Below are 5,313 nucleotides of genomic sequence, written 5' to 3'. Positions count from 1 at the left end.
GCCGACCTCGCCGATCTCCCACATCGATCCCAACCGGGTCACAAGTGAGCCCACATCGCCGATCTCCCACATCGATCCCAACCGGGTCACAAGTGAGACCACATCGCCGATCTCCCACATCGATCCCAATCGGGTCACAAGTGACCCCATTCGCAACATGGTCGTCGTGCCGCGTTCCTCGACCAAACTCACCGCCGACCTCTCGATTGACGAAACCTGAGAGTGGCGCCGAGCTCAGTTCGGCGAGATCGACCTCAACTCGATTGTCCGATCTCCGATGGCACAACCCTCTTCGGCGATCTCCCAGCTCCATCTCGCCGACCTCGTCCAACCTCAAATTACGATTGCCGACCTCTCGATCGACGAAACCAAGGAGCGGCGCCGAGCTCCGTTCGGCGAGATCGACCCCATTATGCGCACATGTTCCCAACGAAGAACTACCGATCTCACAGGGCCGAGCTTGACATTCTGGATCTGCAACGGCAGACCCTCGCCGATCTGGGTGAACCGGCGATAATGAATCGACCATCGGCGACCCCGGTCGTGGCCGCATTAAGCCAATCCCTTGCTCGGCGGCGGAAACTAGGGTTTTTTGGGAGTAACTCAACTAAAGAGAAAAATAGAGAGAAAAAGAAGTAAAAGCATAAAAATAAAAGAAAGAGAGAGAAATTTTACTGCCATAATCTGTCACCTCGATCTGCGACATGCCCCGTTTCCGGAAATTCATCGAATACCGCGCTCAAAGTAAGGACCGTTGGATATTCACGGTGTCTCTCGAAAGACGAGCCTGGCATTTACAAAAGAGCTACTATAGCAATTTCGTCCCCAAAGGCAAACCGAGACAATCTGTGCCGAGCAGGCATATTACGGACGATTTAAGTATGCCCGCCGATCGCAGAAGGACTGCCACTCTGCCGACTAAGGGGGGACTATTGCTGGATATGGGCTACGCCCAACATGCCACTCGGCCCAACGAGATTCGTAGTTGTATTCTCGGCCCGACAAGATTGGAAGCAAGTCATTAATTCCCGCAAAAGGGCAATCTCGGGAATTCACGACGGAAACCCTAGATCCCCTCTAGGTCAGATTTGTTTCTTATGATGCCGCCCTCAAAGTCTGTGCGCGCGGGCTGAACCAGGGCGACCGCCGACCACCATCAGGTCATCTCGATCGACGGTCAACAGAATATCCTGCCGACCGACTATCGGCAAAGAAGGGACGAGCGGCGGCTAGGTTTTGTTCTTTGGAGAATATCCTGCTGACCTCTCTCGCTCATATCTCCCAATATACCTCCAATATACTTGTATAGTCAACTTTGCCACCTCCAATTATGAGCCGACCTCGGAGTTCACCCTAACGGTTAGACAAGTGCCGACATGGATTGGAGATATGCCGCCCACACAGGGACGACCTCTAGGGCACCGTACAACGCCCCACCGACCTCCATTGGCCGACCCCCTCACCCATAGTGTCGATTTCGCCAAATCTGACGCACAACCGCTCACCCTCTCCAATCGATCCTCCTCCATGCTCGAAAGACCGATCTCAATCCTGATCGCGCGAAACCCCAACTTGCGCCGCCCTCCAACCATAGAGGTTTCGTCCTCAATCGCAAGTCGATCTGCATTTTCGTCATCGCCACACAACCAAGTACCGGACATATGCCGATCGAGAATAGGCAATTTGCCGAACTCAACTAATGATTTACCGACCATATGTGCATCACCTCCGATCCGACGACCTGTGAAGGCGATACCTTCAGTAGCGCCTCCCTCGCCCTCGCCACCTTCACGTAGATTAACACGACCCATATCTGCGAAGTCTCGGTTACGCCGCACTACAGGTCGTCTAACACCAGCACGAGCGACCTCGTGGGAAGTCTAGCTAAGCTCGCGGCAACTAAACCCAGCCTGCCGACCTCTCAACAAGTCTCTTTCAATAGCGGCGACACTACCAGTTGCGCGCAAACCCATTATTTCTTGATCCTTCTCAATGGCGATCTCGCCCAAACCAATTTGCTACCCTCTGATATCTCCAATATCGCGAGAAACAACCTCACTAGCTCTGATCTTCCCAACATTCATACTTGGCGACCTGGCAAACAATTGACCTTTCAAACTTATCTATGTTGTCGACCTACCAAGCTCGTCTCTACTACCTGCAAGCCGGTCATCAATCCAACGACAAACCACCCACGTAGGAGTTGGGTTCACGCAAGAGCTCCCCAAACCTTCACAATTTGGGTTTTACGCAATGGTCTGTCCATAAACCCAACCCAAACAATGGCCTCGCAGCTCGACATCGACGACCAACTCGCAAGTCAACACCGAAGATCAACGGTGAGTTAAACATCATAATATCATTAGCCAAAAATAAAAAAAAAAAAAAAAATAAAAAAAAAGAACGCTCACTTGCCGAGCTCATCAACTCTTCAAAAGAAGACATTTACAAAAAAAAAATGACACTCGCAAGAGTACTCTTAGTCAAATAAGCTCTCTCGAACGAGTCCGTCTTAACGAGTGTCCAGCTTCTACATCGTCGCCCTGGCCAGGTGTTCGATTAAAAACGTGTTCCACATGGATGCAGCGGTGAAATAATCCGCACAAAAAAAAGCCGAGCCCAGTCTCGCATTCAGCTAGCAGGCGGTCAAGCTTGAATAAGCCAAGTTCTTACTTGCACACTCTTGCCGACCTCGGGGCATCCACAGGGTAAGCCGGACACCAGGGCCGCACCTAAAAGGTACGACGAGCTCATCTCAACTACCAACCTAAAACTTGGTATTCGAAACACGTAACAAGGTAAGCCGAGAGACGTCTCGCCCCGTAAAATACATCTCGAAACCAAGCAAAAAGCCGAGAAAGTCTCGCACAAGCTTGAGGGCGCCTGGACTAATAAGCCAAGCTCCGGCTTGCAAGTTCTTGCCAACCCCAAACACCAACAGGATAAGCCGGACACAAAAGCCACACCTAAAGGTATGGCGACACTTGTTCATCGCCTACCACTTTACTCCAGTAAAGCACAAAGCCTTGCTGCATATCAAACATACGCTCAAATGAATGTCGCCCTCATGCTCGACGCCCTCATAGTCGACTCACTCGCGCTTGCCACTATCATGCTCGCAGCTCTCATAATCGACGCTCTCACGCTCGACTCTCTCGCGCTTGTCGCCCTCATGCTCGACGCCCTCACAGTCAAACGCTCTCACGCTAACTCTCACGCTTGCCACTATCATGCTCGCAGCCCTCACAGTCGATGCTCTCACGCTCGACTCTCTCGTGCTTGCCATTCTTATGCTCGCCGCCCTCACAATCGACGCTCTCACGCTCGACGCTCTCACGCTCGACGCTCTCACGCTCGACACTCTCACGCTCGACACTCTCATGCTCGACCCTCTCACACTCGAGTCTCTTGGCACCTACCTACAGCTTGGTGCCGACCTCCAGCTTGGCGCCAACCTACAGCTTGGTGCCTACCTCAAGCTTGATGCCAACCTCTACCTAGGTGCCTACCTCAATTTCGGTGCCGACCTCCAGCTTGGCGCCTACCTCAAGTTTGATGCCGACCTCCAGTTTTGTGCCTACCTCCAGCTTGGGTGTGGAATGCGAGCGCACATCATGAACACCCATCTTAGGAGTTGACCTCGGAGCTCGCCCCAATGGTAGGACAAGCGCCAACCTAGAATGAGGATTTGCCAAACTCCGGGGCATCGTGCAGCGCTCGCCGACCTCAATCTCGGAGATCTCAAACTCATTCGCCGATCTCAATCTCACTCTCGACGTCAAGCTCAATCTCACTCTCGGTGGCGACCTCAATCTCACTTGCCGATCTCGATCTCAATCTTGACGACGACGATCTCAACCTTGACGACAATGATCTCCCTTTAAGCCGAGCTCAATCTCACTCTCGGCGCTGATCTCAATCTCACTCTCGGCGTCGAGCTCAATCTCACTCTCGGTGGCGACCTCAATCTCACTCGCCGATCTCAACCTCAACCTCGACGATGACGATCTCACTCTCGCCGACCTCAATCTCACTCTCGGCGCCGAACTCAATCTCACTCTCGGTGGCGACCTCAATCTCACTCTCTCGCTCGCCGACCTCAATCTCGGAGACCTCAAACTCATTCGCCGACCTCAATCTCAAGCTCGCCGACCTCAATCTCCGCATGCCGGTCTGGCTCAATTTCTTTGATCCTTGGTTACGAACTATGTGCGGCAACTCCGTCCTCAACCATTGCAGATCCATTATCAAGCACTACACTCTGTAAAAACGTGCTCAAGGCGCATAACATCTAGATGAGATCCACGCTCAACGCTCCACGCGCCAGGCGCCACGCTCCGCAAAGACGTGCTCAAGACACATAACATTCATACAAGCTTCGCGCTCCAGAACAACACACTCAACGCATACAACATCAGAACGAGCTCCGAGCTCAACAAAAACTATCGCTTTAACCATCACCACACAAAGTTAGATCTTCTTGAAGCAGTCTGGAACGCCTAACGCCGAGCAGGCATATGTTAAGACTCAAAGTACGCCCGCCGATCGCAGAAATACCTCGCTCGCCGGACTAAGGGGGGGACTATTGTTGGATATGGGCTTTGCCCCATATGCCAACTCGGCCCAACAAAGACTCACCAGAGATAGAAGGAAATGGGCCAACCTCGGAGGACAATCTCGGGATTTCACACAGAAAACCCTAGAGTGCTCTAACTCTACATTCGCTTATAAATAGCTCGAGACATCTATTGGAGAAAGGATCCGGACCCGCAGACAATACCTACAGAGCAATACTTTGCATCGAAAACTGCTATTATCTCTCGTATAATTCGTTCTTGTTTTCAGTTCGTCATTGTAAGCTTACTAGTTCGTCTGTGAACTAACAAGCTCTAATTCGACTTATTTAAGTGACGATCTCACGTTTTCCCCGATTAATAAAGAACTTGCTCGCTCTTTCCCACTAAATCTTATTTGTTTAAACTGTGTAATCCCCGGTACAAACAGGGATCATGTCGCATTGTCCATGATCTCAAAAACAGTTTATCCTAATCGCATTTCGAATATTAATGTAAATATGGGAAAGGCGAAGCTTTTCCACAAGACTTTGTGGCGGATGTCTTTCAAAATAAAGTTACCGTCGTCTAAAAATTCCACCACAACATCGGATTTTATTGTAAAAATTATAAAATATTATTTATTAAACGTCACCTTGACGTGGTGGAAGTCATCAGTTCGAGCCTGATTATCCCTAAACCCAATTAATGTAAGTTTTTCACATATATTAAGAATAGAACAAAGATTTACACGATAAAA

This window comes from Camelina sativa, chromosome 4 (assembly GCF_000633955.1).
Source record: "Camelina sativa cultivar DH55 chromosome 4, Cs, whole genome shotgun sequence".
NCBI classification, from domain to species: domain Eukaryota; kingdom Viridiplantae; phylum Streptophyta; class Magnoliopsida; order Brassicales; family Brassicaceae; genus Camelina; species Camelina sativa.
The sequence above is the reverse complement of the archived record's forward strand: the minus strand, read 5'-3'. Positions refer to the sequence as shown.